The sequence below is a fragment of the Acromyrmex echinatior genome, chromosome 17 (genome assembly GCF_024713525.1).
Source record: "Acromyrmex echinatior isolate Ae372 chromosome 17, ASM2471352v2, whole genome shotgun sequence".
NCBI classification, from domain to species: Eukaryota; Metazoa; Arthropoda; class Insecta; order Hymenoptera; family Formicidae; genus Acromyrmex; species Acromyrmex echinatior.
Window position 1 is genome coordinate 5,442,787 of NC_141868.1, and position 27,951 is coordinate 5,470,737.

Consider the following 27,951-nt stretch of genomic DNA (forward strand, 5'->3'; position numbering starts at 1 on the left):
CAATAAAGTGTTAAGCTGATTCTACAATGAGTCGGTAATCGATAGTCTTAAGTCTTATCAGAATCAATGAAATTGGCCAATAACCAACTTGTACGACTAAGACTACCGATTTTCTTAGGACTGACTAAATTCGACTTTATTCCTTCCCATTAGTCGAATTAAACGCTCGCTGTACAATTAACAAAGATGCGAAAAATCATAATCATCTATTTACGTTAAAACTGGTTAAGACTTAAGATTTCCGACTACCAACTCATTGTAGAATCATGATCGTTACCGAAGAAAGTAACGAAAGAAGCAGCGTTACAAATAACGCATTACTTTCCAACTCTGTTTGTGAGTCCACTGACCCAATTAGGTTCCTTCTAGAAAGAGAAAAAATTTCTTTCTAGTCGGAAAAAGTGTAATTTATTAAGTAGTAATTGTACAACTCTTTTACGGAATTGTTGAATCAGCATGCAAGATTTAATATTTAGAATAATATTGGAATATCAATGTATAAATAATGATTCAATTTTTAAATTATCTGACAAAGAAATTTTAATGTCGAATTTTAATTGTGATTAATTAAGAAATTAGTTTGTAAAGTTCCCTTTAGCGAAAAAAAATCCTTTAGTGCTTAAAGAAATAGAGCGTTGAATTGATTTCGTTATCTTGCATGTTTATTGTTTATCGTTATCAGTCGTTTGCATACGTTCATTACACTGTTCAGAAAAATCACTTTTCTTTCTCTCCGAAGTACATACGAAATATTCCGAAGATATTTTCTTGATGAACATGCCATTGGTAAGATTCAAGTAGCACACATCAAGATTTTGAGTTCAATTAAGATGAAATGAGCAAGAAATGATATTTTTTACTGTTTTCAATCTTTTTTACAGCAAAATAAAACCTGGTTCCTAAATAAAGTTTATTGAATCTAAAAGTACAATTCAAGAGTTTTTAAATGAATTCTAGAACATGACCGTATCACTTATTTTCGTCATGTTATGACTATTTCCATAGACATAAATTCAAAACAATTTTTTATTTTATTGTAAAAATTGTATTTGTATAATTGTATTTTATAATCACTTGCACATATGAATATTATTAAACACCTAGCCATACTTTGATTGAAAATAACTTTCTTCTTCCTTATTCGTGTTGAAATACTTCTTAATTCATTTCTTAATATTGTTTAGTCTAAAAAATGTTAAAAATAACTAAAAGTGTTATTTTTTGTTCATTTCATCCTAATTTATTCCTAAGAATAAAATCTTTACGCACTATGCAAATTCTGCCAACATCATGTTCGGCACAGAAAAAATCTTCGGAATATGTATTATATTTTAGGAAGTATTTAAATGCTGAAAAAAGTTATTCATCTAGAATTTCTTGCAGAATTATGTAGAATCTAACGCAATTAAAATATAAAATAACAAGTCCCCATAAAAATAAGTTAAATTTTTTTATTTCTATAATCGTTTGGAGCATTGAGAATAAAATTTGTAATACATATATATATTTATTTATTTTAATCCTTGCCTTGCGGCTTATGGCTCCCAGTATACATTTATTTTACATTTGTTCTTAATTTAATAAAATCTGACCCCTATCCCCCTTCTGTATACATTTTTCATATCTTCCTCACAATTCTATTCTCGCTCTATATATACGTAGGCTGCTGGAAAAGTTTCTGCAAACAATATGAAAAAAAATATGTAAAATTCGGTAAATGGCTTTATTGTTTTTCAAAGTATTCACCTTTAAGATCGATACATTTACGCTCGAACCAATTTTCGAAGCATTTTTTCCACTCTGAGGCTGTAACCTCAGAAATCAGTGTACGAAATGTTTCAACAGCTGCTTCAGACAACTCAAATCGCTCACCACGCATCTTCTTTTTAATGTTTGGGAACAAAAAGAAGTCATTAGGCGATAAATCAGGTGAATACAGACAATGAGTCATCAATTCGACATTTTTACTGGATAAAAAATCAACGGTTTGACGTGTTGTGACAGCTGGCGTTGTCATGATGAAGGATGATGCGACGATTTCGATTTGTTTTACGCAATTCATTTATGACTTCTGGCAAACAAATTGTTGTATACCAATCAGTATTTACAATCCTTCGATCCTCTAAAGCCACGGTTGCCACATATCCGGTATAACTGAAGAAACAAGCAATCATTTGTTTGGTAGCACTGCGTAAACAATTTTTGTTGGTTTCGGTTCATTTTGAAATACTCAAACAGTGGATTGTTGTTTACTTTCGGGCTCATACGAATAGATCTATGTTTCGTCGCTAGTAACGATGTTGTAGACCAAATTTGACCGACCTCGGTTGAATTTGTTGAGCATTTCTTTGCTCCATTTAACACGAGCCTGTTTTTGAGCTTCGGTCAAATTGTGTGGGATCCAACGAATACAAAGTTTCCGTACGCTCAGTGATCATGCAAAATCGTATGTATTGCTTTCATGTCAATGCCTAAGGATACTTGAATCTCGCGGTATGTTATATGCTGATCTCGCTCAATCATTTCACGCACAGCATCAACATTAGTAGCAACAACAGACGTGGATGGACGACTTTCACGGAATTCGTCACAAAGAAAGGTACGTCCACGCTGGAATTCGGCAAACCAATTATAAACAGTCCTATTGGATGGTGCTTCATCCCCAAAAGCCAAATGAAATTGATTGATGCATTGTTTCGGAGTTAGATTACATTTGGAATCGTAAAAAATCATTGCCCAAAAATTTTCACGCGAAATTTCCATTTTCTCACAAAATAATTTCTTTTAAAATACTATGCAAACAAAACTAGTTGGCTTGGATACAAACTGTCAACTGAATTATAAGTTAAAAACGTCTAATTTTACGGATATGATAGTAGCAGAACGTTAGCGCCACTGGAAATTATAGAATATTAGATTGCAGAAACTTTTCCAGCAGCCTACGTATATACATATAAATACTTATAAATACTTGAAATACTTGAAATACGTATAAAAGCTATTCATTCAAAACAAAACAGTGTATATTGCACATTTCAAACTTTCCTACATATAACGTACCTACGTATAACTACTTGTGACTTTGGTACTTTATAATTGCCTATACATATTGCTTGGAACTGCCCTTAAAATTATACTTATATAAAACTTTGCTTTCTAATCTACTTGGTGTAGCAATCTGGGATAAGTCCTAACTCTTGTTTCTTTTCCCTCCCTTTTGCTTCTTTTCTTGCCTTATCTATCTTCTTCATTATCTCTTTACCTTCTATCCCTATGAATTCTTCCATCAGTATCTCACTCTTTGTCTCCTTACACTCCTTGAGTATATGGCTCATACTCTCTTTTGCAGTATGGCAAATTATACATCTCTTTTCTTCGTCCTCTCTCCAGTACTGGCCTCCTTTTGTCTCGTCCCCCTGAATCTTGCTATTAAACTTCTATCTTTCATCCTCTTTTTGCCTTCCAAGTATTTTGGTAACTTTTCTGACTATATATTTTTATAATTGCTATTATACCTTGATTCATTTATCTTTATTTGTCTTTCTTCTTTCCCTCTTCTTTTTAGTCTCTTCATGAGATCTTCTGTTATACCTTGATTTCCTGTCTCTCTTACTCTTCTTATTTATTCCTTACTCATTCCTGCTCTTTCCAGCACTTCTCGTCTCTTCTTTTTTCAGTCACCTTCTTTTTCTCTATAGTTCTTTTCCAATTCCTTTATACATTCTTTTATTAACTTTTCCTATTCTTTTCGAATTCCCTATTCTTTCCTCATACTTTACTGCTCTTCTGATTGCTTTAATTTTGATTTCATTTATCTTTGTTTCTTCTATCAGAATATAATTAGGTATTCTCCAGTCCAGTTTTAGAATCCATTTCACGTACTTCCTTTTTATCCCGTCTAGTCTATTGTCGTCCTGCTAGCCCCACACCTCCGCTCCATACAGAGCTATACTCCCCACCAAAGAATTGAATATCTTCATTCTCCTTTCGAAGTTGTCTTTGAAAACTTTTTCTCCAATGCTTCATGTTCTCTTCATTGCCACTGTTGCCTTCTTTATCCTTTCTTTTATATGTTTCTCAGTCTCTCCGTTTTTCTGTAGTGTATATCCTAGATACTTGATTTCTTTGACTTCTATTTCCTCTTCTCTCCATTTCCACTCTCTCTTTTTTGTCCTCTTCCTTTTTCAAATATCATTATTTTTGACTTCTCTGGGCTCAGTTTCAGTCCTTTTTTTTTTGTATAAATCTCTCTCAAATCTCTTCAGCATCTCTCTCTCATATCAGCTTCTCTATCTGCCAGTAGAATCACATCATCCGCATACATTATTGTCCAACATTTGTCTTTTCCTATTACTACTTCTCCTGTCTGACCTTTTGTCATCTCTTCCTCCAAGTCTGACATATATATATTAAACAATATCAGGCTTAGCGGACCTTGTCTAAGGCCTTTTTCAATCCAAAATTTCTCCGATTTCCTATTACCTACTTTCACTATATTTCTTGTTTCTTTATACGTCTCCAACTCTAACTCGGTGTCTGAGATTGTTCTCTATCTGCATCTTTCTCATCATTTCATTTAGCAGCTTCCTGTCCACATTATCGAATGCAGCTTTCAAGTCCGCGAAAAAGGCAAACATCTTTTCTCCTTTTTTGCTCAATTCCCTATTAATCACCTAATTTACTATGTAGACCGCATCCATCATTTCTCTTCCTTTTCTGAATCCATACTGTCCTTCCTACAGCTTTTCCTCTGCTTCTTTTTCAAGTCTTCTGTTTAGGATAGTCGCGTAAATCTTATATGCTGTGTCCATTAATATAATTCCTTTATAGTTTTTAATTTCTTTTTTTTTCTCCTCTTTTATAGATAGGACAGATTAAGCCTTTGTTCCATTCTAATTATATTCCTAATTGTATTCCTTTCTCTTTCCATACTCTGTTAATCATTTTCCAGAATTCTTCTCCAATTTTTTCTCCGACATAAATCTCCATGCTTCATTCTCTATCTCATCTTCTCTCGGAGTCTTTGCTTTTTTTAATTTTCTCAGCGCCTCTATTAACTCTTCTTTTGCAATTTTTTCTACTTCTTCTCTTCTTGTCTTTTCCTCTTCGCTTTCCTCACTTTCCAGATTCAGAATTGCTTTCTCCCTCATGCCCCCTAGCAGCTCTATAAAATGATCCTTCCAGCTGTCCATCTGTATATCCTTGCTTGGCCTCTCTAATTTCTTCTTCCTGTACTTGTTTATATCCATGCTTCTTTCTCACTTCTTATATTTTTTATCTTTTTTCTTTTGCTTTCTCATGCTTCTTCTTCTCTCTTCACACCATTCTTTATAATTCCTTCTTTTCATCACATAATCTTCCTTTCTTCAGTTCTCTCAGTTCTTTTCTTAACTTTCTTTTCATGTCTCTTCTTTATTATACCAATCTTTTTTTCTTAATTTCCATGGGAGTATTTTCTTTTTATCTTTCTTGATCGCATTTTTAATCTATTCTTTTATCTCCATCCAAATGCCCTCCGTATCCTTCCATGTGTTCCTCACTTCTCTCGATAACTTTTTATTCCCTCTTCCGTCCAATCACTTCTCTCTATTTCCACTTCCATCTCTTTCCTATCTTTTTTCATTATTTGCCGTCCCCACAGCTCTACCTCTAATGGGATGTGATCTGACTCTGTTCTGTTGCCTTCTTTTACCTTTTTGATTTCTTCGCATGCTCCATCATTTCCTATCATATAGTTTATGACAGAAAATCCTCTCTCCCCTATATATGTCTATTCTCCCCTCTTCTTCGAAGCTTCCATTCAGTATCGCCCATCCTCTCTCTTTTATTCTTCCTATTAGTCTACGACCCTCTTTGTTTATTATTTTATCTATGATTTCTTACTCTTGTTTCTGTTTTTATTTTCTTCTTCTATTACTGGTCCTTCACCTTGTCCTTGCATTCAAATCTCTTCCTATTATCAAATACTCTTCCTCTTCTTCTTAAATATATTCCATCAACCTTTCCATTGTTTTTTCTACCTTTTGACTATACACTGTTATTATTCTCCATTTATTTCCATTATACTATAGTCCATTTCACATTCCATCGCTGCTTCGCTTATTTCCCTAACTTCTATATTCTTTATTTTCTTGCTCACTGCAATGATTATCCCACCTTTTTGCTCTTCCTTTTTTATGTTCTTTCTTTGCTGGCACTCTAGTTCCACTCGTAGTCTTTCGGCAATCTATTTTTAATTTTTTCCCACCTTTCTTCGTCTATCCATTTCCACTAATCCCACGATGTCAAATTCTTCCAGATATTCTCACATTTCCTCATATTTATTAGACAGTTCCGCAATGTTCCAAAAACAGATTCTTAATCCTCTTCCCCGGCATCCTTTTCCTTTTCTCATTCTCTTCTTCCTTCTCTGTCTTCTTCTATTCTTCTATCTCTCTCTCATTCCACTTATCTTTCACAAAAATCTTACCATAGCTATTCCTTTCTCTTTCTCCTCTTTAACTTTTTTCTTCAACTGCTTTTGCATTTCTCTCTCTTTTCTTGTTAGATTTCATTATCTATAAATATCCCTGTACTTAACTCTTTCTTTTTCATAACCTCTCTTTTTTCTTCCCAGCTCTCTAATTCAGCTATTATGGTGCACTTATTCTCCCTGTCCTGTACCTTAAACGTCTTTCTTACTTTCACCTCTACCCTCAAATTTTCTTTAACGAATTCTATAATCTGCTGTTCCATCTTGTTTCCGCTCCATTTGTTTATGCCTCTGATTACTATGTTCTCCTTCTTCTATCATTCTTTTTGCTCTGCCATTCTAATTTTTCTATTCTTCTTTCCAATTTTCTGCTTTCTATGTTGTATTCTTTTTTATCTTTTCTTCTTTTTTCCTCCATCTCCATTCCTTCCTCCATTCTTTTCTTCTTTCCATTCCTTCCTTTTTTTGTTCGATTTGTCCCATCATGTTTTCATTCATCTTTTCCATCCGTTTGCAAATATTTTCCTCCATCTCCTTCATAAACTTTATCATAAATTCCTCTTTTCCTGTCACGAATCTTTGTATATTTTCTTCCTTAGGTTTGTTTTTACTGCCTCAGTCTTCCTACCATTGGTGCCACCTAACGGCTGCTGCCATGGACTCCTCGCTCTTCTTCCTTCTCCAGATTGCTCTGTCTTCCGCCTAACTTAGCGGTTTTCCCGAACCTGCTCAGGTCTTTTATTCCTTCAGATTCTTCTTTTCTTTACCCGCCTTCTTTTCCTAACCTTTTCTCATCTTCTTTCTTTCTGATCCACTTATTATTTTTTCTTTTTCTTTCTATTTTTCACTGTTTTCTGTTACTATTCCTTCTGTCAAACATACACACGTCACCACGCTCTCTATTCCTAACCGGAAGTCTAATACATATATATATATATTATATATATATATATGTATTTTTTTTAAACATGTAATTTTTATACTTAAATATTATTAATGATATGCAAATTTTGATATTATTATCCTTTTTACCATACATAATAGTGCTGTTTTTTTTGTAAATGTATAATTGCAAGGTAAAATGTTGGCCAATTATTTGCAAAGTAATTTCCTGTTTTTAGACTATTTTAATCTAAAACTTTTTAAGTTTCAATATTTGTAGTAATTTCCAAACATTTATTTTTATATTTATAATGTAATATGCAATATTGTTTATAATTGTAATATTAACTTCAGAAATATAACAAATGAATATATCATCATTTGATCCTAATATCTTCCTCATTATAGTCATGACCTTCAACGATTACCATTAACACTTTTGCTTGATACAATATAATTAACTATAACGATTACCAATAACACGTTTGCATGTACAATATTCATCATGAAGTGACATGTCTTTCGAGAGATGTTATGTCTTTTAAAATATAGTAGCCCAGTAAATATTTTTCATATAATATACACAATAATTATACACAAATGGTTATATATAACTTACTTATATATAACTTATTTATAATTATACACAAATGGTTATATATAACTTATTTATATATAACTTATTTATATATAACTTATTTATAACAGTTACAAATTATGTACAACCGTTTATGTATAATTATGTATGACAAATTCTTTAATGAACTGTTATATTTTAAAAGAGACAAGATCACTCAAAAGACACATCATTCCGCGATAAATATTGTACCAGTACAAACATGTTATTGAAGATAGACATTGAAGGTCATACCTCTAATGAGGAAGATATTAGCATTAAGTGGACAAATATTTATTTGTCATATTTTTGAAATTAATATTACAATTATAAATAATATTGCATATTGCAATATAAATATTACAGAAATAAATGTTTCGATTTTGCTACAAAAATTGAAACTTAAAAAGTTTTAGATTAGAATGGGTCCTCAAAGACAGGAAATTATTTGTGAATAATTGAAAACATTTTATCTTGCAATTATACATTCACAAAAAAAAAACAGCACTATTAAAAAGTAACATGTCAATTTGCGGATCATTAATAATATTTAAGTGTAAACATTAAATACAAAAAAAATATATATTACAAATTTTGCTCTGAATGCCCCAAATGATTATAGAAATAAACAAATTAAGTTCATTTTATGATAATTTGTTATTTTATATTTTGAACGCGTTAAATTCCATATCATTCTACAAAAAATTCTAAAACAATAACCTTGTTCAGCATTCAAATACTCTTTGAAATATTATAATATATATTCCGAAGATTTATATATAAATGGAATATATTTACATATAATTATATAATAAATTATACATATTTATAAAAATTTTTACAGTGATTGTATAGTGATAATTTTGTATAGTGATTTATAATTTTGTATATATATATATCAAATGTGATTATATGTATATGAAAATTTTTTTTTCCGGGAGACTATAAATAGACAAAAGCTCAGCTAAATAGAAATTGCAATTTTTACTTGTTGCAATAACAAGTAGGAGACTTTTTTATTTAAATAATATAATATTTGGGAGTACAAATTAGTTCGGTCCGTTTTCCAAAAGATGGCTCCGGCTGTTGTGAATGGTTCATAGTGATAGCTGATTTTGGCGTTTTCAGAGAGGTTAGACATCTGCTAATAATATTCAGTTTATATCGCTTTGAGTTTCATACAAAAACCTTGATTTTTACTGTGTTTGAAATGTCGAATCTTGTGTTAACCAAGCAGCATTTGCGAGAGGTTCTAATTTTCTGCTTTAATTGGAAGAAAAGTGCAGCTGAAGCCCATCGAATGCTTGTCGAAGTTTATGGTGACACTGCTCCAACTGATAAATCATGTAGGGAATGGTTTCGACGTTTCAAGGATGGAGATTTCAGCGTTGAAGAGCCTCGGACAGCCAAAAAAATTCGAAGACAAAGAATTAGAGGCATTACTCGAAGAAGATCAGAGTCAAACGCAAGAAAAGTTTGCAGAATCATTGGGAGTAACTCAACAAGCCGATTTCTGCACGATTGAGAGCCATGGGAATAATTCAAAAACAAGCAAATTGGGTGCTTTATGAACTGAAATCGAGAGACGTTGAAAGGCGATTTTTCACTTGCGAACAGCTGATTCAAAAACAACAAAGAAAAGGTTTTTTGATCGCATCGGATTGCGATTGGAGCTGAGAAGTGGATATTCTACGACCACCCTAAGAAGAAAAAATAATACGCTAAGCCCGGTCAATCGTTGCCATCGACCTCAACATCAACACCAAAACCGAACATTCATGATTCGAAGATCATGCTCTGTATCTGGTGGGACCAAAAGGGTGTTATTTACTATGAGCTGCTGAAACCTGGCGATTCCATTACGAACGATCAGCTACAATTGATTCGTTTGAGCCATGCATTACGAGAAAAACAGCCGGAATACGAGCAAAGATATGATAAAGTTATTTTTCTTCATGACAACGCTCGGCCTCCTGTCACAAAAGTCGTAAAAAAATATTTGGAAACGCTCAAATGGGATGTTTTACCGCACCCGCCGTATTCTCCGGACATTGTTCCTTCTGATTATTGGTTGTTCCGAAGAATGCAGCACGATTTGGCAAGTCACCGGTTCACTTCTTTCACAGAAATCGAAAATTGGCTCTAAAATTGGATCGCCTCCAAAGACGAATCATTTTTTCGAGATGGAATTTGAAAATTGCTTGAGAGATGGGAAAAAGTAGTAGCCTGCGATGGAAAATACTTTAATTAATCTGTTCATTCATTTTGTTTTGAAATAAATGCATTTTTGAACACAAAAAATGGACCGAATTAATTTGTACTCCCAATAATAAAAAATAATATAATGTAATATAATATAATATGTCACATATTCCTATTCTTTTTCTTTTACAGAAATTATCTGTATAAAATACCTACAAGTAAATGTATATAAATTTTCCAGAATCTTTTCATTTCGATATAAAACATTTTTGTTAAATTATATGCGTACATACTTTATACTGTTCTGCAAGATGCAAATATGTAACGCGATAGTTTTTCGTATGCTTTGCCATATATGTACTATTGCTCCGATAGAGTTAGTTGACACTATAAAGCAGCATTAAGAAAATAAAATTAACTCATGATTTGTTTTACAGACACTAGTTTACATTGCACCCCGATTTTATATTTAAATCATATTATGAAAAAACTAAGAGAGAAAAAATAATATAAATAAAACAGATTTAGGAAATTACAAGCATTTAAAACGATGTAATATTATTAATAATGTAATATTAATAATAGTCACTATATTTAAATTATGCAATTTGCAAAAGAAAATCGTAAGAATTTTATTTTCGCATTCATAGAATTTTTAACTGATCTTGTATAGAAACATGCCAAAATATACAAATTATGCATTTACAATTTTTTAATTAACTAAACAATTAATAGATCATGTTTTTATAGTAATATTAAATAAAGTGCAGTAGTTAATTTCTGAGAAATAAGATGGTATCGCTTTAGGAAATGGCAGTATCGGCGACTTTCCTTTATTTATATTATTCGCTTCATCTTTCATTAATTTACATTTCAAAAAGAGATAAAACATCGTATGAAGTTCATTATATCTTTATATATTAGCTTCTTTTCTATCATTTTACAATTAATCCATACGTATACAGGATAATTTTAACATATTTCGTCTATCTATCATGAGCAGGTAGAGTGAATCGAACTGAGTCGAAAAGGAGTCTACCATTTTGCAATTTTCGTAATAGTTAACAAGATACTAATTACTAAAAATTGCCAAATATTGGTCTTGAATAATTTTTTACTTAAATATTATCAACTTTATAGAAAAACTGCTAGAGACAAAAATCATTTATTTTCTTCTCATAAAGTTCTGAGAATTTTTTCAGAATTTTTTTATATCGTATTTTCTCACGTTGGTAAAAATAAGAAAATACAGTATTAAAAAGTTGATAAAAAATTCTGAAAAAATTTTTAGAATTCTATGAGAAAAAAATTAATGATTTTTGTCTCTTGCAGTTTTTCTATAAAACAATGTAGTTAAAAGAAGGGCAAAGAACCAATAATGTAACCAAGAACTTTAATTTAAATTAAATCATAAAAATCATATATAATTATAATTAACAAAAATAAACATTTTGATTCCGATCGAGTCATTTTCAATGTTGTCGTAATATTTAAACATCGCTATAAACCAAGAATATATATGGTATTACAAAACTCATTATAATTATTAATCCCGTATTCTTCATTTTATGTAGTACACTGCGAGTTTATATCGAAAATTAAAGTATTCTGGAAAAGTGATCGTGAAAAATTAATATTAAAAAAATTAATATTTAATACATACAAATTAGTAATACAATAATGTACCTTGTCAATAATATCAGTAAATATGTTGAGAGTCCATTAACAAAAAGAGAGAAAAAAAACGCAGATAGATGGTAGTCCATATCGTGGTATAATATATTGGTTTTTTAATTGAAGCAAATTTGCAAAAGTAACGAACATCTAACTTCCATGATGTCAGATAACGCAATGTCGAGAAGAAAAACATTTATCAAAAACGGAAAAACAGCAAAACAGGGGGGAAAAAGAAAGAAGATATTAGGAGGGAGAAAAAGAACATATAATGTTAAAATATAATTCAAGCAGAGACTCTGTGTCGTTTTGTTTGTTTATTCCATGTTTCTGTTTTTTAATATGGACTATTTCAAATATTAACCTTTTATTGTATGAAGGCTCTATATCTAATATGTCTTTATCCCACTTTAAAGTTGTGATTCTCCTCCATACGGTGGTTGGAGATCACTAATGGAGATTTTGAACTTATATTAATATCTGAAACATGTTCATGCAATTTAGTCTTTAACTGTCTTTTTATCTGGCCAACATAATTAACATCACAAGATATTCCTCACAAGATAATCCTCACAAGATATTCTGTAAACTACATTTTGATTATGAAAGTGTTCCAACTTATCCTTTCCTCTCTTTATGAAATTTTTTAATGTGTTAGGAATGGTAAAAACTAACATTATACATTCTCATTCTGCCTTCTAATATTTTTTTTATTTTTCCCTTCTGTTTTGCCGGTTTTCCGTTCTTAATAAATCTTTTCTTCTCGACATCGCGTTATCGGACATCATGGAAGTCAGATGTTCGTTAGTTTTGCAAATTTGTTTTAATTAAAAAACCAATATATTGTACACGATATGGACTACCATTTACTTGCGTTTTTTTCTTTCTTTTTATTAATGGACTTTCAACACATTTACTGATATTACTGACAAGGTACGTTATTATATTTGTATGCATTAAATATTAATTTTTTTGGTCACTTTTCCAGAATTTATGACTACTTTTATGACTACTTTGATTTTTGATAAATGACTCACAACGTACTACATGAAATGAAAAATACGGGATTAATGAGTTTTGTAATACTATGTATATTTTTGGTTTATAGCGATGTTTAAATATTACGACAACATTGAAAATGACTCGATCGGAGTTGAAACGTTTGTTTTTGTCAATTATAATTGTTATATGATTTTTATGATTCAATTTAAATTAAAGTTCTTGGTCACATTACTGGCTCTTTGCCCTTCTTTTGACTACATATACTTTTATACTTACAGAACTTTATTACTATTTATTAATTTTTCTATAAAGTTGATAGTATTTGAGTAAAAAATTATTCAAGATCAATATTTGGCAATTTTTAGTAATTAATATCTCTAATAACTATTGTAAACTGCAAAATGGTAAATGACTTTTTAACTCAGTATAATTCATTCTAACTGCTCAAGATGAGTGACGAAATATGTTAAAATCACCCTGTAGATATAGAACGGTTCCTGTGATATTTTGTTCGTGTTTAATATATCTGAATTTTTGCAGTGAATTAAAAAATAGAGAAAGAAAGCAAAACAATTAGCCGAAATCAAATTTTATTTACAATATAATGTACAAACCTTTTACTTTACGAAAATAAGTACTATGATAGTGTATATATGTAAATACATAAAATTGTGTGTATACGTGTGTATATATATATATATATATATATATACAAATATTTTGAGAATAAAAATAAAAAATAATAGTAAAATTAACTTCATGTTTTATGTTTACATTGATAAATTATCATTATAAGAATAATTATATTAGGTGTACAAATAAGTTTCCGCCGTTTGACAAAAGACGGCGTCACTAGCAAGCTATGGTTAAAATTGTCTGATGTAAAACATTATATCGTAAGGTTGGACATCTGTCAACAACATAACCTTGAAATACTAGTGATTTTGTATCAGCATCATATATTTTTTTTTGTGCGAAAATGCCGAGTTTTGAGCCGAATAAGCGTCATTTGCGAGAACTTTTAATTTACTTCTTTAATTTGAAGAAATCTGCAGCTGAGGCTCATCGATTGCTTGTAGAAGCATATAGTGAGGCTGCCTTAAGTGAGAGAAGTTGTCATGAATGGTTTCAAAAATTTAAGAATGGTGAATTTGACGTCAAAGACAAAGAACGTAGCGGAAGGCCGAAAGTATACAAAGACGTGGAATTGGAAGCATTATTGAATAAAGATTCGTGCCAAACGCAAAAAGAACTTGCACTTACATTTTGACTTACATCAATAAAACATTATGTATCGTTCTTTCACAATAAATGCTTAATTTTTTATTAAAAAACGGCGGAAACTCATTTGTATACCTAATACTTACCTTTATAAAGAGCATTATATTATGCATATATCTTCACTATATCAAATATTTTATCAAAGTTATCAGCTTCAACTTAAGTCATCATGTGTCATTAAAAGCCATGTAAGTAAAAAGCATCCATTAAGCACGTTTATACTTAGTATAAAATGTTGCTAGTATAGTTATATATACAATCATTTTTGCCTTAATAATAGAGTAAAAGTATTAAATACGGATCAGGCACTAGTTCCGGATCATACATTTTAAATAATTATAATATTTTCTATGTATCAAATAATGCATATCACAATATTCTTTAGCATTTACTTTATTTTTAAGTGTCAATTGTTTTTCTATTTATTGGTAATAGCGCTGCACATTTTATTAAAGTCGTTAATTAATAAAATGTGAAACATAAACTAGGATATATAGCTATAAAAATTTATTTAATGTGTAATGTCATAAAAATTGCCTTATGATTATTACAGGAGGTAATAAATAACTTTAAATTTCATGAAAAAAGTCAATATCATGCTCAATTGAAATTAAATCCAAAGAGGTAAAGCATTTGGTAAACTGATTCGCAATTAGTATATGGGGTCTAAATGTAGATAATTGTCAATACTTAATTTAATCAAAATTAAAATGTATAAAACGGTACTGAAATGAAATAAAATCATCCATAATGTAATCTTTATGATCATTTATAACTATTAAATATTTTATTATATTTTATATATTTTATTATATTTAGTATCCTTCTGAATAAAAATATGAATTTTTCTTTCAAGAATTTTTCTTTCAAGTGATCCACATCTAATGGCATCAATCAACATATCTATAAATAAAAATTCGCGAAAAGAAAGACAATCTAATCTAGATTATCTAAGTTCATTCTGTTGTTCAGTACTTACTGATTAAACGGAATATAAATACTCCAGTGTATATATCATATTAGGTGTGTAAAAAGAAATCCATTATTTTTCCAATAGATGGCTTTAGTAATCTGTATCACGCGTAAACGAGATACAGATTACTAAAGCCATCTATTGGAAAAATAATGGATTTCTTTTTACTACACCTAATACATTGCAGTACGCACAAAGTAATTCCTAGAGAGACAGCAAAAACTATTTCTGAAAATCTTATAAAAAATATTAAAACGTGGTTGTGCAGCAAGAACTCATTCAGTTAAAATACTAGCCGACGACTCAAAAACTATGACAGAGATGCTAGGAAGATTGCTGGCACCATTATTAAGCTTTGATTCATTTTTCGGTTTAGGCATATTTGAATATCTTCGTGGACAACCTAGGGCGTATCTCTCTTGCCTATATGCTTTGACCAAATGGGGCTCTCTTACGTATTTCTTTTTCTATCCTTATATAATAAGTGTTATGCAGGATGATGACAAGATACTCATCGATCAAATCATAGAATTGGTTCTCGTCAACACATTAATTTCTATTAGCTTTTGTCGTTTCAAGGTAAGAATTTGAAATTGTACTCCCGGATCCTATATAATAGTAGTATAACAGTGGCGGTTCTGGACTAGGGATACAGCCACCTGGCTGCCACCAGGCGGCACTGGCGTCGCGGTCGCGAGAGGAGCTTGTTGGAGATGAGGAAGGGGTGGAGGGAGCATGTAGAGAAGAGAAATAAAAATATAAGAATGCTGCGTAGAAAAAAGAAGTAAAAATGCAAAATGCTTATCTGATACCCCCATCTCCCGCTACCTCCTCCACCATCACCATCTAATCGTCCTCTTCTTCATCCACCTTCATGCAGTCTCTTCGGCCCAAGCGGCAAACTCTGCCGCTTCAGCCTCCTTCTCATCCTCTGTCGCCACCGCAGCAAAGCATTTTATTATACAAAAATGTAATAATTCCTCATCATCAATTAAATCGAAGAAGTCCAGCATAGACTCGATCAATTCATCACTCGTACATGATGCGAAATTAAAAATCGGGAGGCTCTCGTCTCGAGTTCATGCTCGATTTCCTCCTCCTCTTCGGTGGGAGCATCCTCGCCGACAGAGACATCCTCCTTCTCAATTTCGTCGGCCTCCATGAGGGGAACATCCTTCTTCTCCTCATCATTTTTTTTCTAATTTATAGGGCTCTCTGAATTTCATTTTTACACACACACCGTTTAAATATATACAGGGTGCGGCGCCAAAATCCGGACAAATTTCAAATTGAAATTCCCTCCGTTCAATACCATTGGTAGATGTCGCGATTGGCATTCAAATAGCTTGATGCATGTACTAAACCATCATAACCTCGAAACAGTCGCAATGTTGAAACCAAGTACGGAGTATAACCGAAGAGCCGCGATTATCGAAAGTATTCGCGCCGGGCGCTCGGCGACAGAAATCATTCGGTTCTTCGGGTATCCAAGATCGACTGTGTATGATGTCTTCGCAAAGTATGAGTCGGAGAAGTCCAGCGAAGGTTCTGCAACATCGGCGAGGAAATTCCACTCGAAGGAGCGCGTTGTCAGGACGCCCGACATCATTCAATGGGCTCAGGAGCTGATTTTTGAGGATCCAGGGCAGTCGATCCGAAAATTGTCGTCGGTTGTTGGTGTGAGCGAGAAAACTATGCGTCGAATCGTCGAGGAGGACCTTCGCTACAAGTCTTACACAATTAAAGTGAGACAGATGCTTTCCGAAGCCGCTAGGACAAAGCGAATTGAACGCTGCAACCTACTTTTGTGTTCCTTAAAACACAATGCTGCCGGACGACTCAAGTTTTTTTCTGACGAGAAAATTTTTACTGTGGATGCGAAAATCAATCGAAGGAATGACCGCTGGCTCGCCCACAACCCTGAAGATGTCCCCATTGTTGCAAGAACGAAATTTCCGGCGAATGTTTACGTGCTAGGTGTTGTGTCCAGTGAGGGTGATGTCATGCCACCGCATTTTTTTAACAAAGGGGAAAATATCACAAAAGAAGTTTATTTGCGTGTTTTGACAAATGTAGTGAAGCCGTGGATGGAAACTGTGTCATCTGGAAAGCTATATGTTTTCCAGCAGGACGGTGCGCCCGCCCACACAAGTCATTTGGTGCAAAATTGGTTGTCGGACAACTTCAACATGTTTTGGTCGAAAGAATTCTGGCCTCCCAACAGCCCAGATTTGAATCCTTTGGACTTCTACGTATGGGGCGTGGTTGAAAGGGTCACGAACAAGTCCAGACATCCAAACGTCGCATCATTGAGAGCCGCTATTGAAGCGACATGGACCGTGACGCATTAAAGCGTGCCTGCGCACGCTTCAAACCGAAAATGAAGGCGGTCATTCAAGCAAGCGGGGGATATATTGAGTGAATATGTTCTTTATGGCCTTACAAACAATGGAGGTAAACAAATTTTATAAAGTAGCTTTTCATTGTAGCAATAAAACATGTTTAGAAAAAAATGTATAATTTGTCCGGATTTTGGCGCCACACCCTGTATAACTGATGATGTCCGCGCGCGGACAAGACGTGGACAAGACTGCCGCTGAAAAACATTCTTCGCTATAGCGAAACTGATCTGGGATTTATCTATGGCAGTCGATGTATATAAAACAAAGTAAATCAAAGTGTCGCTCAGAAAAAATCGACAGAGAAAATAATTCGTAGAAAGTTGCTTTTGTTGTGCATAGAACATCCGGCTATCAAATATTATCATTATACACATTGAAATACATATTGAGCAGCGCTGCTACCGCCGCCGCTTCCGTCGCAGCCGTGCGCTCTATCTCATATACTTGCCATATACTTACCATCTTCTCTCGATATGTTATGCCATCCGTTGCGATTCATGTACATCCTATACTTACGATTTTTTTCTCTCTCATCGCAGCTTCTTATGTGACTTCTTTTATTAATTCTCGTACGCAAAATATATATATATATATATATACATATGTATGTATATACACATACACATACACACACATATATATATATATATATATTTTTTTTTTTTTAAACTTATGAAAAGAAGAGCATAAAAACCACTGCACAAGATATTGTTTGTAATATTTAATTATCATTACATTAATAAAACATTAGATTCGGCCACAATCTGGCCATCTTCAGTAAATTCACAATATTCTTAAAACGCAGAATTACATATATCTGACATTAAATTCAACCGTCGTGTAATATAATTATGTATAAACGTGTTCTTTCATCTTATGAAGGTGCATCGTACAACAATGTTGCAGCGCCATAATTGTCATATTGCGAATTATGTAGAACAAGAATTTCCAGATTCTAATTTAAAAAATTAACCTATCATTAATGTTTTCTAGTCGAAATGTATGAGAATAGAATCGTTACCTGTTTTACAGCAAAAAAATGATGAATCCCAAGTACATCCTTTACTCAGAGGGAAATTTGTCATGATATTATGTGTTATTATTTGTCATATCATATATGTCATCACTATTTATATATATGTGTCAAAAGTTTAGATGTTCTAGAATTATTTATTAAGTGTGAGAGAGATCTTTCTTTAGAAAAGGCAGATAAACATCGGCAGGCAAACCTTCAGTGTCATTTTGCTTATTGATACTACTTATTTGGCTTTTTATGTATCATTTCAGAAATTCTTCTTTTCAATAATGATTGTTCTGTGAATTTATTAAAGCAATGAGTTTTAATGAGTTTATTAAAGCAATTATGATTATAATTAACTCTATAATACATTTTTTAATCGAACGAACACATGTACTTATTATTAGTCTGCGCGTATCTGCCGGAACATTGACTGAGACCACCGCGTATACCGCACTCGATGAACATAACCATATCAATGTCGGCGAGCAATTCGAATCTTACGCGTTTTCAGCATGGCGTCCCACGTGAAACCTGGCAATGTATAATAATGCACGGGATCGAGACAGTAACTCGCGATGCAACTATTGCGGAAATTTTCGAAAATGTCAGCTAATAACAAGACATCAGTTTTCAAATACAGATTACTGTACTCGTCGAGCGTCGGATGGAAAATAGTTTCCAGATGTTCGCGGCGTGAGCATAATCGCTCTCGGATACTGTCTCGCTTGTCAACGAATTGAAAAATAATTCGCGCGATGGTAAGCGCGAGTCCTGCAATTTTTCGACCTAATCAATGTACTCATGGAAAGACCATATGGAACCTTTTCGTGTGAGTAATTCAAATTCTTCGTCTGATAATGTTGGAAATTCGGAATGTACAATTTTCAATTTATCTTTGTCGAGATACGACGCCAATTTATCGAGGCTTGCATTTAAAAACTTGAAAGAATCAATTAACCTTAATTTTACACAATTTTTCTGAAAATTCTTTTCATTTTTGACTTTGGTGCTATCGACATGTTTAGTGAATGAAATATACAATATTTTTCTTTGGTTATCGGTAGTACACCAACATGTCCATCGTACGCGATAACAATTTCCTTAATTATAAAATGCGCATCGTAGTCCGATAAATTGTGAAATACGACGGAATATAAAACGAATTTTTATAATTTAAATTACAATTCGAATGCGCTGGACCGCGGTATCTACCGGAGCGATGACAACGATCGCGGACCCGCGTATCGTTCGGCGCGAACGGTTTCTCACAGATGTGACAACGCGTTTCGCTACGGTACGCCTCCCATTGCAGTTTAGACAACGTTTCTATAGATACGTTGGCGGATATGATATTTTTCACGTGATGCGCTAAATCGTTGAGTTGTCGCGCGAACCACGTTATACAGTCTTCATCGCGACGGAAGTGATATGATGATAATGTGTCATCGTACGCGCATCGCACGTAATAGCCTATGCTAAACGCTTCATGCTGTTGATACGACGATGTGTCTTCCTTGTCGGATTCCATCTTCCGTAGGACGCACTCCAGATCGGCGTAGGCGATGAACGGTACTTGTTCCCGGTTGTTATAATTGTCGAATTCGAGCCACCTGTCGTCCTCGCTCGGCAATCGGATGGCGCAGTTGTTGATCTTCTGACAGTCCACTTCGTGCGACTGCAATTTTTCGCACAAATTGAAGTAATGATGGCACCTGCAAATAATAAAGAAATCATTTTTCTATTTCTTTTTACTGTTTTTTATTGGCTATTTTAATTATACTTACCGATCACAAAAATATTTCCTGCTTTCGTTCCCAGTAATTTGTGATCTTACAATAGGATAGATTTTTTATTCACAAAGTGTCTAATGTTATCGTTGTGTGAATCTTGTAGGTATAGGAAATGACATGCTTGTCCCTCTTGTTATTGGTGAGTCGCAGAGGAAGGATCTGCTTATCTTCGATGCTGTACACGTTGATCGATATGTTGTTGAGATTTTCGAATTTCGGAATGTCTTTTAAAGTCATTGAAAATTTGATATCCGCGAGATTCAACACTGTCGTGTAATGCGGGTATGATGATGATTCCCGATCTACATGTCTTTCTGGTATAGAGCGGCTACCACCGACCACACGAAGCATGCATTGTCTATCAAACGCATGTTGATCACCGCTTTCTTAAGTATAATTTCTCGCGGCACCTCGATGTAACATCCCGCGCGCATTGAATTGCTTATTCACATTTACCACCAAATTGAGAATTCGCGACTCCACCCGCTGTCGCGTTCCTGAAATTCGTCCAGTGGATGGTCTCGATGACGTATCACTCGTATCACTCACGCATATCAGTGCATCGATATATCTGTTCTTTGTAATTATGCTCTTATTAGTATATTCATTCTTCGTCGCAAACTCGCCGTTGAACGCGGTGTTCACTTTTACACTGCCGTGTCTTTCTACAGTGTCTCTCGCACTCGCTCGAGCACTACATCGCCAGCGTCTTTCAAAAATCGTCGCGGCTCGGTGTGATTAGAGTAGATCACCGCGTCTGTCAATATACGACTCTCGAACGCTGTTTGGATCTCACGCTATTGAAGTCCATATCCGGCACTCACATGCACGAATCGTCCACGCACCGAATCCTTCAAACTCTCGAGTCTCGCGATATATATGTGATTGTTTGTCTCTTGCTGATCGATAATCGCGGACGTTTGACATAACTCTGCTCTTCCAGAGATTCTATGAGCTCGTCGCATCGTTATTCCCATACGACGTACTCTTCTATGGTATTCAGCTGGGTCGCTTGCTCTATCAAATCGCGCTCCATGTTATCGCTTGTATTGACTAATGACGCAGTGCATCTAAATCTTCTCATTTTATAACTAATTACTTGGTCACGTGACATTTATATCACATTACATTGATGATGATGTCACCGCTCGAACATGTTGTGATATAACCATGTCGAATGTTCGTAAAAAATCTAGTCACGTGACATGTATAATACAATATTTGACAACGTCGCATTTATATCAAATCGTATTGATGACGTCACCGCGAAACATGCCTTGACAAGTTGTGACTTGTCATAGCATATCCTTGAAAAACTTTTGATTGCGCTATCTAATAAAGTCATCGACGTTTGCGAAATTGCAAACGTCGCACACATACATTTTTGTTATATTAAATTACATTGATGATGTCATCGCGAAAGGCGTCAAATAACAAATATGATGAAACACCTAACGTAAGATTTATAATAAAAATTCAAATATTGAATGTGAATTACATTGTGGATAATAATAATAATAATTATATATATATATATATATATATATATGTAGTACATGAAAAATAAACAAATATTGACTGTGTGTCTCAGCGTTTAAAATTATCCATTCCTTCCTTCGCGATATCTATTCGTTCTTTTTCTTCCTATATTCTTTATATCATATTACATATGACGACAGTATTATCGCAATCGATGGTATCATCGCGTTTGATAATATTGCTACTGTTACGTCCTACAGATGCCACGATTTATTTTTCTCTTCGCCGCGACTATGGTTGGCGTCTATGAGACCCGAGCGGGGCCTTCTGATAACGAACTGATAAAATTGAAAAAGGACCGGACAGGCGCCGCAAAAACTCGTAAACGTCAATCAACCTAGAAAGAATAATAATCTTAATGTAGGCTCGAAAAGAGACAAGATTGCTAAGACATTATAAATGTACCGAAGTCACGCAATAGTAAAAATCTAGGCTTTATCATCCGAGATTGATTAACAATTTTATCTTCTTAAAAAAAAAATCAGGCGCCATATCGCACTTAAAAAGAAAAAAAAACATAAACGCATAGAATAACTTCCAACGGGAACGTTATCTGAAACCAGACTCGGAACTGACAATGATAGCATGGTAACCATCTGCTTATCTAGTCATATTTTCCGCGAGAGGAAGAGAATTCATCCATCTCGGAGCAATCTTGACTTTTTAAAAAAGAAAAAACTATAAATCACTTTCTCTTCTTGTCAAAACTACTCTATGTACTTTAGATCAACTATGATAAAACATTAATAAAAATCGTAAATCTCGCGTGACATTACAACTAACTGTAGCATTCTAGACAAAAGGCTCAACACCCTTTTTTCGGGGTATAAATAGAGATCCCGCGGAAGCACAGAGTCAGTACAGAATTTTAAACCATTCGGTCCACGTCATTGGAGTTCGCGCTCAGTTACTCATTGTCTCGGGCAGTCCGAAAATTACTATAACCCGCTCTAATCACGCCAGTTCGCGATCCCGTCCGAGTGCGAACTTGTAATCAAATCGCAATTGAAGTTACTAACCATACGCCACGGCAACTGCCCATCGGACGCTCTTCGCGGACGCCGGATCTCGTTGGGCTCGCACATAGACTCTCTACTCGATATCTTGGGGCAGCTAAATAGTAAGTTGTAATTATTTATAGTTCACCCCGCGTTTCCCCGCATGGAAAGGCTTAATTATTGAGCATTAATATACATACGCGTATTTCAATTTTAATTCGTCGGTTCATAGTGCGAACCAGCAAGAAACGCGGACGACTCCCCTATAACCGAAAGAGTAGGCGGAACTGCTCCCCAGGGCCACCCACAATCGCGCCGGCACAATCGACTGTCGAACAATCGACAGAAATCTCGTACTCACCAACGGAACCGTTGGACCTCACCTCTTCTCCCGTAATCGACCTCGATATCCAAGAAATCCTTGGTTATTCCCCTCCTTCTCTCAAGGAACGATTTCCTCCTCCTCCTCCTCTCGAACAACGATTCCCTCCTCCTTCTCCTCTCGAGGAACGATTCCCTCCTCCTCCTCCTCTTGAACAACGATTCCCTCCTCCTCCTCCTTTCGAGGAACGATTTCCTCCCCCTCCTCCTCTCGAACAACAATTTCCTCCTCTTCCTCCTCTCGAGGAACGCTTCCCCCCCTCTCCCCTTTACGAACAACGATTCCCACTCCCTCTCCCTCTTTCAGATCAACTCCCGCCCCTCCCATTTCGGCTAAGTTCAGAGCCGATCAACAGGGATCGGATGTTCCAGTTCTACCCGCCCCCCTCCCTCGAAGGGGACAGACTAGTAACCGTGTATATCCCCGGAAATCCCGCACCTTACACCGTATTGTTTAAACACCTCACCCCGATGTGCTGTAATGTGCTCCTCGCCGCCCGTACCCTCTAACCCTATCTCATCCACACACACACACACACACACACACACACACACACACACACACACACACACACACACACACACATACGCATTCACAATGTATGTAAAAGACAAGCTAATGTACAAAACCTTTTTATTTTGTTAATAAATGTAACGTAAGGTATTCTTCTGTTTTTATTAAAAATCACCCCTCGTATTCACTTCCCTCGAATACTTGAGATCGTACGAGGTCCAGTCCCGGGTCAAAGGGATTAAGTTGACCGAAAAGATAGGACCGACGTTCGCACTGTTCAGTGGAACAGGTGTCATAGAGTCCCTTCGGACGTTGACCCACATTCCGGGACTTAAAAGGTGCGTACGACTCATAGGTGTTCGCCTCCGTGCGTATACCTGGGAGATTGTGAGTTTGACCGTCCTTCCATACCCTCTCCATTCTCTCTCATTATCTCCTTGACCAAATTATCAATGGTTTGGACGTAACACTACGCTTTAAAAGTATTATTAGAATATAATTGAATAAGTACAATAGAAATAATATATATATGTATATATTTTGCATATGAGAATTAGTAAAAGGAGTCACATAAGAAGCTGCAATGAGAGAGAAAAAAATCATAAGTATAGGGTGCACATGAATCGCAACGGATGGCGTAACGTATCGAGAGAAAGATGGTAAGTATATGGCAAATATATGAGATAGAGCGCACGACTGCAGCGGCAGCGGCGGCGCTGCTCAATATTTCAATGTGTATAACATTATGGTAATATTTGATAACCGGATGCTCTATGCACAACAAAGGCAATTTTCTACGAACTTATTATATCGATCTTCTCTCAGCGACACTTTTGATTTACTTTGTTTTATGTACATCGACTGCCATAGATAAATTCCAAATCAGTTTCGCTACAGCGAAGAATGCTTTTCAGCGGCAGTCTTGTCTACGTCTTGTCCGCGCGCGGACATCATCAGTTATATATATTCAAACGGTGTGTATAAAAATGAAATTCAGAGAGCCCTATAAATTAGAAAAAAAATAATAAAAAGAAGGAAGATGTCCCCCTCATTTCGTCAGAAATTGAGGAGGAGGATGTCTCTGTCGGCGAAAATGCTCCCACCGAAGAGGAGGAGGAAATCGAAAAAGTCCAGCATGAACTCGACGATACCCTCCCAATTTTTAATTTCGCATCTTATACGAGTGACGAATTGATCGAGTTCATGCTGGACTTCTTCGATTTAATTGATGAGGAGGAATTATTACACTTTTGTGTAATATACTTTGCTGTGGTGGCGGCAGAGGCTGAGGAGGAGGCTGAAGCGGCAGAGATTGCCGCTTGGGCCGAAGAGACTGCGTGGATGGGAGAGGTGGATGAGGAAGATGACGATTAGATGATGGTGGCTGCGGAGGAGGTAGCGAGAGATGGGGGTATCAGATAAGCATTTGCATTTTTACTTCTTTTCTCTACGCCGCATTTTTATATTTTTACTTCTCTTCTCTACATGCTCCCTCACTACCATCTCCTCCCCCATCTCCAACAAGTTCCTTTCGCGATCACGACGCCAGTGCCACCTGATGGCAGCCAGGTGGCTATATCCCTGGTCCAAAATCGCCACTGTTATACTACTTGTGTATGATTTTAACTATCGCTTCACCATTTATTGCATCCCTGTCTTACAAGGAAGGTTAAGCAACTAAAAAATTCAAAAAATTCTGGAACATTATGTGCAAATATAATAGTTTGTCCGTAATATAAAACTATTTTTTGGTCGTACGGAATTATGTTAATATAGTATCTTTTCTTTTTCAAGTATATTGCAACTGCTCTATCAAAAACCAAAATTAAATGTACGATATTTACATGTACGATATAAAATCAAACAATTTAATGTACGATATAAAAATAACAATTTCTTTATTCATACTTTGTTTTTAATTGTCTGAAATATTTTGTACATTCCTTTATGTATATCAAAACTATTTGACTAATTTTAGGTTTTGACACACAGTTATTATTACTGTTGTTGTTATATATAAAAGCTCATATTTTAATAGTTGTTGCTATACTGTGTTGATGGATTGTATTGAATTTGCCATTTCCTGTATCTCGCCCAGTCAACGCGGTATGAGACAAATACCTAGGGAACGAGTACATAGGTGTTTTCGTTCATATTTTAAAAATGGTTCTTCGAAACATAACTATAATATACATCGTTGTTTTCAGAGTCAAATGCCTCTTTGATTTGCGTTATATAAAAATTAAAAATATTTTATAAATTCGGGTGCAAATAGAGGTATAAAATAAATAAATAATTAAAAAAAAATTTTTTTTATTGTAATCCTAAAATATTTTTGAAATCATTCAAAAATTTTATTCCAGAAATTTTTTGTATAGCTTCGACGATATTCGCTTAAAAAAAACCAATTTTTTCCAAAACAATGTTTCACCTCCTAAAACTGCAATTCTGAACGAACAAAAATAGTTTTGTGTTACGGATGAACTACTTTACATGTACACATAATTTCAGAATTTTTGAATTTTTGCCTAGTGTCCCTTGTTAGTTTTTTTGTTATTGATAGGTTTTTATAACGACAGTTTTGCTGACAGCTAACTATCTGCAAACTGCTTTAGTCTATTATACCATATATTATATTCATATTTATATTCATATCTATTACTCTGTTTACACGTAATCTATTTCACAGAGCAATAAACTAAATTAAATTAAAAAAAAAAAATTGTGGACAAAACGTACATTTTAATGCTTACATTATTATAATTCTTTATCTGTCACATTTCCTGTACATATTAAAATATCAATTTTTACTCAAATATAAATTTATAATAATTTTTTTCTGTTTCACATATTCGATAAACATGATTTTTTTTTAAAGGAATTAAAAATGTGTTTACGTGAGCTTACTAATAATATAATAGATGATACGTTGAAAGCTCTCGGAGCGCAAAAGAACTACCAAAGGCTACGTAAATGGATAATTCGAATAATAATCGGATGGATTATACGTTTTTTATCAATTTGCATATTTGAATCTTTTTTCTGTCTTTGTTCTTAATTTAGACATAAATTTCACCTATTTTTTTGTGATGAATTATCAGTTTCTAAGCGATTATCCGTCATACGTCATTATGTTAAGTGCTCTGATTTCTGCAATTGTCCTTGGGTTAGTATTGTACCTGTATACATTTATTTTGTATGCTATTTTGACATTGTGCGTCAAAATGTTTACAGTATGAAACACATAAAGAATTTTTGGTAAAATATAAAAAATGGAAGCCATGTCCATCAATAACCATGACCTTGACAACATAATGTTTGATGACATATGTATGTTTTCTGTATTGTCTGTACAAAATATGTATATACAAAACTTATTTTGAGTTTTGAAAATATATTAAACAACAATTATTTAAAATAAATAATTAATCACTACTTTTCATTGTTAAATATTTACTATATAAGAAATGACCATCTTTAGAAAACGCTGCTAAAAAAGAAAATGTTGAGTAATGTAATTGAATAAACATACGATCAAAATTTCCATCTTCAATGAACTTGATCTTGACGTATAACGTCATAAAAAAAGTAACAGCAAAATAACGATAAAATTATAACATAAAAAGTAATAGTAAAATTGTCATAAATGAGTAATGAAAACTAATGGTAAAAATAACCCCGTCCTTGGCTGTAAGAGAGTCGCACATGTCGATAAGTGGTTATGATACAATTGAATTAGATGCTATGCCTCCGCAATAGAACAGACTTCCACATCCAAAGCGTCCTGCGTTGAAGAATTTAAATGCGTTTCAAAAAATTTGTATAAAATTCCGCATAAAAGTTTCATCTTTGTGTTCGTAGTGTGCATGCAAATATTTGAATGGTCCAAGAGGCGCAACTGTAACTTGTTTCTGCTGTGAAATTTTTACGCTATTTCCAAATGTCCCCGCGATTCGTCTTTGATGCATTAACGTGTATGATGGCATGATACATAAGCGATATAACTTCACAGTTTCAAATTGGAATATGACGAAATAACGTAATATGATGTTTGGAATTCACTGTTATAGATTTTCAGTGATTTTTGCGCGTTTTGGTCAAGGAAATATTGGGTATAAAGTCTTTGCAAAAAGTGATTGTAATTAGAAATTTACACTTTTCGTATAAAAATGATAATTAAAAATGATATAATTATATCATGAAA

General features: G+C 34.1%; 2 pseudogenes; both read right to left on the reverse strand.

The window, feature by feature from the left end:
* Window positions 1-3,147: 3,147 nt before the first annotated feature.
* LOC147906905 (uncharacterized) lies at window positions 3,148-4,637 on the reverse strand (annotated as a pseudogene).
* A 1,817-nt stretch (window positions 4,638-6,454) lies between these two features.
* On the reverse strand, window positions 6,455-16,264 carry LOC147906906 (uncharacterized; annotated as a pseudogene).
* Between the last annotated feature and the right edge of the window lie 11,687 nt (window positions 16,265-27,951).